The sequence below is a fragment of the Glycine soja genome, chromosome 11 (genome assembly GCF_004193775.1).
Source record: "Glycine soja cultivar W05 chromosome 11, ASM419377v2, whole genome shotgun sequence".
Lineage (NCBI taxonomy): Eukaryota > Viridiplantae > Streptophyta > Magnoliopsida > Fabales > Fabaceae > Glycine > Glycine soja.
In genome coordinates, this window is record NC_041012.1 from 41,505,121 (window position 1) to 41,517,614 (window position 12,494).

A 12,494-nucleotide genomic window follows, 5' to 3' on the forward strand; every position below is an offset into this window, starting at 1 on the left:
ATTAGGAACTAGAGATAAAAAGAACAGAGAATTTTAATCTGTTTTGCTAATCACCAAATGTAAAGTAAACTCATGAAGAGACATGAATGTAGTAGTTGGGATTTTTAAATGAGACAAACTTCACATCCAGTTGTTTATGGATTGCGTATAAAGGAATTTAATATTTGGTACTTGGCTCCGATGAAGCCAGCATTTTAAGAGAGCATGTCCCTGAAGACAATTTCAATAATAACCCTATACAACCTCTGCCCAACATTCCATCTAAACCTCTTAGCATAGATGAATGTCTCACCCTTATCATGCCCTACTCATAATTATTGATAATGAAACAGAATGATTAAACATATTGATTAAATTTCCAGACAATAAAAATTTAGGGGATAATATATTGGGCCGGTTTTTGAATATATTGGCCCGCCCATGCAGGTGTTGATCCCAATCCTTAGCGTTATTGCAATGTAAAGGGGCGATAGAAGAAAATTATAACACACAAATGTACTAAAAATGAAAAATAAATGGCCCATGCAGGTCTCGAACCTGCGACCTTCGCGTTATTAGCACGACGCTCTAACCAGCTGAGCTAATAGGCCATTTGATAAGTCTGATTTAAATTTATTATAAATCTAGAACTAAAAAAAAACGAAATATTCATGCGATTGTATTTGGGCTCGGCACAATACATTGACCCGACTAACTCGACTATTGGATAATCTTTCTGCAACCTCTTGACTCTTGTAAATATGAAGAAAAAAAACTCATTACATACCATTATATGGTATGTAATATGTGTAAATTATAAAGGACATGATTATAAAATTTAAATTACGAGGATTTAATTAAAAAAATGTCGTGTTAGTGATATTTAGCCGCATTTTAATGGTGCGTTAACTTATAAAGGACATAATTATAGAATTTAAATTATAAAAATTTAATTAAAAAAAATCAAATGATGAGAACGTAATTAAAAAAAAATCTTACAAAGTTACAAGAGAATTTACTGATTAATTTAACCTTAATTAATGCAATCCCTTTAATTTCATTTCAATGTGATATTGTTTCTCTAATTTTATTTCAATTCATTCAACGTGATAGGGATGGGTAAATCTACCCCAAAAAATCAAACAAAATGAGGGTCCGGTACGTGCTTTGCTACGATTAGACGACACACCACGAGAGGTTATCACATTACATGTGAAAAATGATTCTTGCTCACGCCGACGTTTTATAGTTTCACGAAAGAATTTAGAGAACCTATACATGTTTGTAGTCAAATCCAACTACAGTGTTCAATGTTCTCAAGTATAAACTCACTTGATTTCGGCCATTTCCAAAGCTCGTATGATTTTAAGATCTCACCGCTAGAAATTTCGCTAACAATTTGTTGCTCTCACCGAGTTGCTTAGATAAAAAGTTTCTTTTAATTAGTAAGACACAAGCTAATGTAAACATGCACATCATCCTAACAACCCTAACTATGCCCACGTGATTGTGGGAGCTAGGTTGTGATCTTTTGTCAAACTTGAGATATACTATTAAAATCCTTCTCACAGTATGTGAAAATTGCGAAAAATATGCATGTCACTTGTTTAAGTTTTCAATTGCTTTATTTAATCCTCATTTCATCTCCTGTTCAGTTCCGAGGATACCTATTTCAATTTCGTCAATATTTGTTTGTTGGTCCACTTAATTAGCTAATTATATCTGTGAAGTTCAATCTTTTTGAGTTGGATGGTCACGCACGCATGTATATGCATGTTTGATTGCTTAAAAATTATTTCATTTAATTATTTATTTCTTCATCTTCTCTTCTTTTTCTTTTTGTAAGATTTATCATGATTTTTTTCTTAAGAAAATTATAATGAAATTGTATATCGTTTTGGATCAGCTGATCTAGAGTTACACAGTCACAAACACAATCTAGACAAATTGATTTTTGTGTTCTTGTTTTCCAAGTGCGTGGTGGTTTGTGGAGCCCTTGTGTTGGTTTAGAAGGGGGCAAATTCACCGTAGCAATTTTTGGGTGTTTACGTTGATATCATTAATTCGGATAACCAAGTCAAATATATAGACAAACGGGTTGGACGTGACCGTATGTGGCCAAGGATGCCCATGTCCCAAACTTTAAAAACATTAGCTTGAGTTACGTATGATTTTTTATTTTTAAATTCAGAATCAGTATTCAGAAAGAAAAACGTAATTACATAAATAATAATAGTTTCATTCATTTATAAGAAGACTATAGTTAAAATTAGGAACCTATCATTATAGACTTATACTACCATGCATTGATAGAATATTCAAATGTTCAAGATTTCTCTACCATTAATACAGATTTGTTGATCGACCAGGCGATTATAATTTACTATACCCATCAATATCATGGTACTATCATTACAGATATTAATGATGATATTTAAGTCTATTAAAAAGAGTCCTTAAATATCCACAGTTTGTCTTTCATCGTTATAGATTTTAGCAACGTACATCAATAGTTTAAACGAGTTGTATGTTCTTGAACTCGGATGTCCAGTCTTCATTAATATCTTGTATCTCTTGGCTGGGTGTCTGTCACTACTCGTGGCACCTACCATGCTTTCATCAATATAATGCTTGCTTGCTGTTCGAAAAAAAAAAAACATCAATAGCTTTTCATACTCACGACCATGGCCTTGTTTTTTAATAAGGCGTTCATAATTTTTTTTCTTTGTTTTGTCTTCTTTTCATTTGTAATAAAAAAATTACCCTAATGTCTGACCTTTTATCAATCATTAAAATTTATAAACACAAGTTTGAATAAAATTCATATTGTAAACTGTGTTTATAAAAATAAACTCTCCTTTTACTTCCATTTCAAACTGACTTTCAAAGCAAAATTGTAACAAAATTCAATTTAAAATCAAGCTCAACTTAAAACCAAACAAAATACTTTTCCAGCTTTACTTTTTGAACATATTTTTGGGCCTTCAAACTAAAAACCAAGCATGCACATTGTTTTCCATAATCCAAGGCTACTGCGGGATTGTTATTAAGATCAAACTTGCATATTTACTATCAAATCATTGAATAATAGCATTTATCCATTAGAATTTAAACTATGCTTCAATTTCATATCGGTTCTTCCCAAATTTGGGTACTTGCTCTCTGTTCCTCTCACAAATAGGATGGATAATTGTCTTTCTATCGAAGGGTCTCTTACTGTATCAAAGGGTTTACTAAGTCAAAAGGTCGTCTGCTTGATGTTTCTTGCTGAGATCTCATGTGCGTGAGGATTTGACACAACAAGAGAGAATACCTGCAAAAGGTATTTTAATGTTTAAATGAGGATTCGGCTTAGAACTATAAGGGATATGTAATGATTATGTGAGAAATGAATCAGTCTCCTTATTTGAGGGATTCTTTCCTTTTTATACTAACATTATTGGATTTGGGATCTATGAGTCTATCACATCATAATTACCAATTGAGTAATACTCTTCTTAATCATGCTTAGATTCTTTAATTGAGTGATTATCCTTAAGTGGATTTACTGATGATAATGATGGTCAAATGATGCTCGTTGTTTGCACATGATGAAGGCTGAGATGTATTGTTTGGCATATGTGGGTACGTGGCTAAAGAGAGTGTTTGATTTGAGCATGTCAGGTATCCCTTCGTCCTGATCGGGTACTTTATCCGGTATAGCTAACCAAGTTCTTGGCCTCAGTTTCTGTGTTCCAAATAGAATTGATCATTGGTTCTTAGTGTACGTCCAAGGGGAGAGTCTATGTAGTGTGAAGCATTGCAATTTTTGTGAGTAGACAAGAAAAATAGGAAATGCAAAAGAAACCCAAACGAATCCGATATTCGTGTCCAACCGGTAAAAATGTGGACTGTTTATTTAATGCAATACAAGATTATACAAAGACGTAAGTCAATTAAAAGCACTGCGAATCGAATTAGATCTTTGAAATATGAATGAAAGCTAGGGATGGAAGAATGGAAAAGAAGCATGAACCTTCTTGATTCCAAAAAAAATGCAAATTATGTGCTGTGAGAAATATACGTGGTTGACGACTTTGTGGTGGGCTTAAGTTTTTTATTGAAGCAACTAACCTCAATTGGGAAAAAGGCATATTTTCTTTGGGAGAAAAGAAAAAAATGAAAAGTAGAAAACTCCATAAGTCAATGAATGGCTGCTGCCCACGTTTATGATTTTATCAATTAAACATGAAGTTCACAACCCACTTTTTATTCGCGTTTTACTATTATATATACTAACAATGCCAATGGTAATAGTAATAAAATGTAAAGTAAGGGTGCAACGTCACAAGCAGCAATAGCCAATGAGACAAGACGGTGATCCCCATCTAACTTCCACGAGAAGTAACAAACAAAACAGCCCATTGAACGCGTTTTTCCGCCTCTCTGGCGCTTTTGACTTTGCCAAAACGCAACAAATTGGAAGACCGCTGTTTTTATACAGTATAGTAGAACCAAATATCCAGCGCCATTTTTTCTTTCTTCGTACAGGTTCAAAGCATTAAAATTGGGTAATGGAGATATCATATGCATTAAAGTGAAGAACTTTTTATCCAAAAAATAGTGCAGTGGAAAGAGTTTTTTCATACCGACTACCAACAATTCTTTTTTCTTTGACATCCCATGATATCAAACTGACTAGGATTGTGGATTATATAAAAAGGAATTGATAATTTTTGCTTCAATAAATTAATTACACCTTACGATAAATCAGGATTCAAATTTAACTTTCTCTTGAGATAGCTACCATGTAAATATTAAGTTGTTTAAAAAATAAATTTAATTATTTATAGAAAATATCTTACGATTTATGTGCTCTAATAATGTATTTTATAAAATCACAATCAAGTAAAAATATTTTTAAAAACAAATTTTTAGCCATGCTTAAAGAAAAAAACTACTGCACGAAAGTTACGAATTCAAACTTGACAAAATCAAGTTTTGCATTACCAGTCATGGAGGAAAGATCATCGTCCCATAAAATTGCAACAAGATAGTTTCGTTCAAATTGGTGAATGGTAAATTTCGTACCACATATCATATTGTGAAACGATACAAGTTCGAAAGGCACAAAAGGTAATATTTCAATGAAGACTATGTTTATGTAAAACTTGATTGTACAGAACTAGAAGTTGAACATGAGAAGACAAAATTGTCACTATGTGTATACATATATATATTTCCTCCCAATAAAGATGAATCTAAAAGTGTTGCGAATAATCCATAACAGAGGAAAACAGAACCATATACACCAACTATACATTGATTCAAGTATTCTACTATCCCTATGCTAATATCTTGTCCCATAGAAAGAATATAAGAATATGACAAAACTGATGAAGAAATAAAAAAAGGTTTTAACATTTGATGAAGGAGGAACAAGTTATGCTACTGAAGGTAGTCATTAGTCAATGGCCGGCACCGGGGCTAGGAACAGATCGCAGAAGAATTTGTTCAGTGCTTATGAGGTGACGCGCAATGAGCTTCTCATCGACCACGGTGGAGTGTCCTTTTCTGCTGGGTGTGGAAGTTGGGACGGTGCCCTTGGGAAGAGAACTAAAAAACAAAGATGGGTCAACCTTGTTTTTGTTGTGTTTCTGTGCACCAAGATGAAGCTTTCTGGCTTCTAGACACGAACAAAGGGAAGCAAAGAGAACCAAGAATAGAACAAGGTGAGAGCCAAAGCGTGCCATGGAAAGTGGAAACTGAAACAAGGGAGAAAGAGTGAGGAGAAGAGAGGAAATGGAGTCTGTTGGGTGTCTGCGAGGGAATGAATAATGAATAATAATAGGTTATGATGGGATGAGCTAGCTAGTTTACGTGTTATATTTATAGGACCTATTTAGCATTAAATGGGTGGGAAGATAGAGAGAAGACTTTGACTTCAAGTTTTGTTGAAGCATGGTCCCTCGCAAAGTCAAGAGAAAAATGAGTAGTAGAATAAAAGGGACAAAATTGATTATAGACCGAAAAATACGTACAAGTTTTACGAGTATTTTTATTGATTAATTTGTAGGGTTTTAGTATGAGACAATGCTAGCTAAAATGACTTATAAAATACTACTAACACTTAGTAAAATTTAAATAATAAAATTGGTAGCTGCTTTTCAAATAGAGGAGTGGGAATGCGGGATAGGTGTGTATGTGTTTATAGAACAAAAGAGACAAGAGTCACATTAGTCAAAATGCTGAGTAATGCATATTTCCAAAATAGTCATCACTTGGAGCGTGCCGCGTGGGCTGCGTAAGTTAGTTAAGACGCCGTCCTCATCTTTTTGGTAATTTCCTTTAACTTTCTTTTTTTTTTATTTTTTTTATTTTCTACGACGCCGTAAGGATCCACTCTAATTAATGCGTCATTGCCCAGCTTGCTTCCCCACCCATCTATCCCTGGTTTTCCATTTTGAGAATATTCAAAATAGTCGGTGTCTGCGGTTTAGTGTACCCCTCCTTCTTACTCTTAAGTCATAAGAAGTTTCTCAATTGGAAAAAAAATAAAATTAGATTCAGTATTATAGATATCTTAATTACTATTCATTATATAAATTCAGAATTTAAATTTTATATTTTGTAATTTATGTTGATCTCAAATGCTTTTTTTTTATAGTGTAGAATATTATAATAAAATTTCAGTTTTATTTAAATATTAGTACGGAGTTGATCCTACTGTTCATATGTTAAGTTATTAATTTTCTTAATTAGTAGTATCAGTTTTCCCGTAGGAAAAAAGAACCCCGATAAACACAATAAATTCTGGGAATGGTGCATCACATTTCACTTGACAACTTATTTTATTTGAGTATAAAATGGGAATATGTTTTGCGCGAGGAAAGAAAGTCAGCAAGGTCTATTAATTAAAATGAGACCTCATGAATCATGATATTAAAGGTAACAGAAACCATCATTTAAACATTACTGATCGCATTACATAAATATTATATACGGACAATTTCATTGAAATTGAGTTATGAATTACAAGTGAGAGACTCAAATAATTTGTAAAAGATTACCGATTTGAATTTAATTAACAAGTATTATACAGTTATATTTTTAAGTAATATTAAAAAATAAAAATTCATATACCTAATCTAAATAAACTAATAAAAACTATGCTACTTAATTTTAGTAGGAAAAATGATTTATTTTAAAAAAAATAAACAATCAATTTTGAGAATGTAAGTATCTGAGATGATAAAAATTTAATGTAAGGAATTTATAATAATTAATTTAAATAAATTAATATTTGAGAAAACCTAATTTTTAATATGATTTTCTTAAAAGTAATTAATATTTTGAGAGTTTTTTTAAAAAATATAAAAATAAGTAATAGAAAATAGTGAAATTACATGCTAATTTTAAGAACAACAAGAGTATTACAAATACAATGTCTTAAGATGACTTATATTGAGAAAAGTTTAATGTTTATCTACTCAGAGTCTAAAATAGATTTGTATTATTATCCAATGATAAATTATTATTTAAATTACTTTAAATTAAGATAATTATTTTAAAAGACAATAAATTTAGTGTAAAATTTTTTTCTATCAATGCATAATTTTTTTATAATAAATTTTTATGTTGTATAAAGAAAAATAAAGTGTCCAACATTCTTAAACACATAATTACCATATGGGTCATTGCTTATTACACCCCCATAATTTTTAATATTCTTAAGTTGCTCTTCCTTTTTATAAAACTTTCATCAATAACCTTTTTCCTTTGAGTCTAGAGCTATTAAAATGGGCTCAAACCCCAGGCCCAAAAAAAGAAAAAAAAACTATAATTAATTATAGAGTTTAACCAGACTCACTTATCACCTAATCCACCCAGACTAAATTTGTGGTAGATCAGATTGACCTATCTAACCCACATAAAAATCTATTAATATTTTGTAATATTTTTTAAGACTTTAAATTGTTATATTCATTTAATTAGAAATAAAATAAAATTGACCTAAAATACATTTTTATTGGAGAGATATGTGACCTTATTGAATTGCAAGATAACCACTTTATCATTTATATACCTTGGGATACCTATTGGAGCTAATCCTAGGTTGGAGGATACTTGGAAGTCAATTATGGATAAAGTTGGAAGAAGGTTGAACTCTTTGAAGCACAAATCTCTCTCTTTCATAGGGATTTTCTTAATAAACTTGTTAATGTCTTCTATCACTTTATTTTTTTTTTATGTCTTTCTTTAAAATTCCTAGGGGTGTGGTTAAGAGTATTGAGAGATTGCAAAAATTATTCCTTTGTGAATGAGAATGAGGGGAAATTTCGATAGATTAGATGGGGGAGAGTTTGTTGGCCAAAATCACATGGATGGCTAGGGATTAAGGATTTAAGAGCTTTTAATGAGTCTTTCTTGGGTAAATGGAGATAAAACCTTTTTCATCATGAGAATACTTTACGGGTTAAGATTCTTGAGTCTAAATATGGAGGGTGGAGGGGTCTTGTTGATGGAAATGTGTCAAATAAGTCTTCTAATTGGTGGAGAGATCTTTGCTCTATTTGTAGGGGCTAGGACTCTTCCACATGGTTTGAGTCGTGTTGCAAGTGGAGTATAGGTGACGAAGGAAAGGCATGGTTTTGGGTAGACAAGTGGGTAAGCGGAAGTAATCTATCATGTACATATCCTAGATTATTTTATTTATCCTCACAACAACAAGAAACTGTCAATAGGATTTGTAGTTGGGAAAATGATGAGTACGTATGGAATTTACAATGGAGGAGATCCGATTTTGTGTGCGAGGAAGTGTTGAAAGAAGAACCCCAACTTTTCTTGAGTACCATACAACTTAACAGTAATTTGCAAGATGAATGGAGATGGTTGTATGGTTAGTATGCATATTTTGTAAACTCATCTTACGTGTATATTTCTACTTTTTGGGAAGGTTGTAAAGAACAACCTTTGTTCTTATATTTGTGGTGCTTACAGGTACCTCCCAAGGTACAATACTTTATTTGGAGATTTTTGAATAATTGGATTGCCTTCTAAAGTTAATTTGAGCAGGAAGTGGGTTAAGTTGGCATCAAGTCTATCCTTGGTGTAACTCAGTTGAAAAATCAAGCGATCATGTCCCGTTTAACTGTGTTTATAGCTACCAAATTTGGAGCTTGTACCGTGGGTGGCTGAATGAGTATTTTGTCTTTCCAGACACAACAAAAATGCATTTCATGTAACAACATGGAGTTACGTTGACTAAGAGAGGAAACAAAGTCATAATGGTTTTGTGGGCCTCTGTTGGCTGGAATATATGGAAGTTACGTAATCAGTGTGTTTAGGGATAACCATTTTGATATGGAAAAAATAGTCCAAGATATCAACTTTTTTACTTGGTTCTAGCTAAAGAACCTGTTTGGTCTTGATATGAGTTTGTATCACAATGACAAGCCAACCCACAGATAAATTTCGAATTGATTCTCAAAGGGGAACAATTTTGAGACCAACTAACACATGGGATTATGCTAGGAATATGAGTTTGTGTGATTGACCTCAGGTTGACTGAGGAATTGGTTGGTGCATCTATAGAGCACAAGTGTGGGGTGGAGTAGGGTTTGTAATTGCAGATTGGTCTTCTTAATGGTGGGACTAACAGTGATATCAAACATTTAATATTGGCAACATATATATATATATATATATATATATATATATATATATATATATATATGCACTCTTTGGATTGGCACAAAGGATTGGAGCGGATTTTGGGGTAATTTATATGGTGGATGTATGCGTTTAATTTTGAGCCGAAAGCTTTAAAACTGCATTCCAATAGTTATAGTTGATTGGAGTTGGTTTTTTCTCATTGGTGTAAAGGAAAGTCATCATGAGAGGCCAATAACTGTCGTCTCTCTCGTGAACTGTCATGAAAGTCATCATGAGATAAATATATACTTTTTTTTAAAAAAAAATTAAGTGGATTGGTGAATAAATCCATTTAACTCAAAACTGGTGGTGGGTCAATCACACCATTTCTATAATTAATCTTAAGTGAACTAGTTGATCCATTTATAGGATAGGTTGATGTGAGCCGGATCCAACGAGTCAGATCTGTTTATTTTGATAGCTCTATTTGAGTTGAGCCACTCCTTTAACCCATTACAATTTACATAATACATTTTCTCTCCCTCTACATAAACATAAACGGGAGGAGGCTTTGAGTGATTTGGATACTTTTATCATGCATAAAATCCTCATTTCTATATTTATTTATTATGAGGAGGTTAGCTACTGTACAATTTGGGATTTAAAACAAACACACACATACATGCACACACATACATATAATCATAAAAACAATTCAATTAAGAAATTATAACTTTATTTAAGCTTATAAAAATATTTTTCCTCAGTTAAAGATAATCAATTTAAATAATTTTTTTTATAAAAATGAAAAAATTATTTCTTAAATCTGTATCAATGATATTAAGTTCAAAAGAATTTATAAATATTATAAATTTCTTAATATCATATTTTATTTTTATGGATAAAAAAATATAAGTTTGGATCACCAAAGATAAAAATAAAAACACGTCAATGTACATATTGTGGTATACATATTTTTTAAATTTTCAAGACTGTCGAACCCATTTTGGGCTAATAAAATTTTCAAACCAGGTTGAATTATATAAAAATAATTTATAACTTAAATTTCATTAACCTAATTTATATTGAATAAATCAGATCTGTCCATTAACCTAGCTCAACCTTTTTTAATAACTGGGTAAATATATATACAGACCTTTTTCCACACATATGATCACAACATGATTAGTTCATTCATTATTAAAAAAAATGGGTTGGGGTATATGTTTTATATCATTATTATTTTTAATTTAAGTACTGTAAAAAGTACCTGCACTTAAAATATAAGAGGAAAAAAGTTATTTAAATGAACGTTCTAAACCTATGATATTATCATTGCACTTCAGTCTTATATTTACTTAAGACCGTTGCTTTAATTTGTGTTTGCCAATTCTGATCGTTGCTTTCATGAAATTGTGTTTTTATGTTGCAATATTTGTTTTTTTTATAGGGAGTTTGGGTTTGCAATACTAGTCACTGAAAAGCCGGACAGATAACTTGATTAGCAACTAGGTGCTTCTTCTTCACCTTTTTGTGCTGACGGTTTGAATGTCAAGTTGGACAATATAGTTCTTGAATGAGGGTTTAATATTAGCCCAAAGTTATAGATAAGATAAAGATGTTACTTTATTCCCTTACCCCTCTTTTTGGTACAACAGAGGAAATTAAGGAAGAGAAGAGACGAGCAACAGGAGGAGTTTACGGATCTTCGCTCGTTTTTGAAAGGCTGGAAATAGAATGAAATTTTTAAAAGTCGTGTGGGATTCATGCAAAAAAAACTTTCCACGCTCGATTGCGAAAAATACAAAGAATTGATTATGATATATATACATAATCCATTATGAAAACATAATTGATTATGTTGGCCGGGAAGCTAAGTTCTTGAATCCTATTAGTGTAATTCTGATCAAATATAGCCAACGTACGGGATCACAGGTCTTAAACTTTTACAGCCTAGACTGTGCTCAGCAGGTACGATTAATTTCTACACAGACCCCTACATTTGAAACATTAACTGTCTGACATAGACAGGGACATACATATACATATTTTAATATTTAATATGATCAATGTCTAAAATATAAAATAGAAGAAATCATATATATACAAATAGAGATATTTCAATCAAATGAAAAATAAGTGTTATATAAAAAAATATTTAAATTGATAATATATTTATTTTTTAAATTTTTATGTATATTAATTATATAAAAATGACCGCTTAAATATTTAGAGCAACAAAAAATAATTTTTGAACACCTAGTAAGACATTTCGAACAAATATCAAATAAATACTAAGATGCGTTAATATAAAAAGTTTATCTGACATAACTACAATTCAAAACATAGTAAGCCAATACTTTATCCTAATCAACAAAAATGTAAGTTTTATAGCCCAATGAATGTATGTGTACTTTGTCAGCTAATAAGTTTTATAGCCCAATGAATGTATGTGTACTTTGTCAGCTACTCATGCTCCTAGCTCATGTTATGCACAGCTACTAAATTGGACTTAATTACGTCTGATCTGACACTGAAGTGACTGAACACATTACCTTGATAATGGAAGACATGGTGCATTCAAATATAAAGGTCAGAGACATTTGCTTATGTATTTTTATAATTTTCAAGTGTACCACTATACGTGAGCTGCTTTCTATGAGATTAAGGCATTTGAGTTGTGGTTAGTGATTTAATAACATAATTGACAAAACCCTCCATTTCTAACTACATAATTGTTAACTAATTGTCTCGTTGATAAGTGTATTAAATTTATCATAAATAATAATATATTTAGAAGTTTAAGTATTGAATCTATAAAAATTTTATTTATACCTAGATTAATGTAAAATAAATCCAATTTAAAAATAAGAGATAAGAAT

At 31.4% G+C, this 12,494-nt stretch overlaps 1 non-coding gene across 1 annotated transcript; it reads right to left on the bottom strand.

The window, feature by feature from the left end:
* Nucleotides 1-516: 516 nt before the first annotated feature.
* Nucleotides 517-590, bottom strand: TRNAI-AAU. Its single transcript has one exon. It is a non-coding gene; the product is annotated as a tRNA-Ile (tRNA).
* Nucleotides 591-12,494: the final 11,904 nt, after the last annotated feature.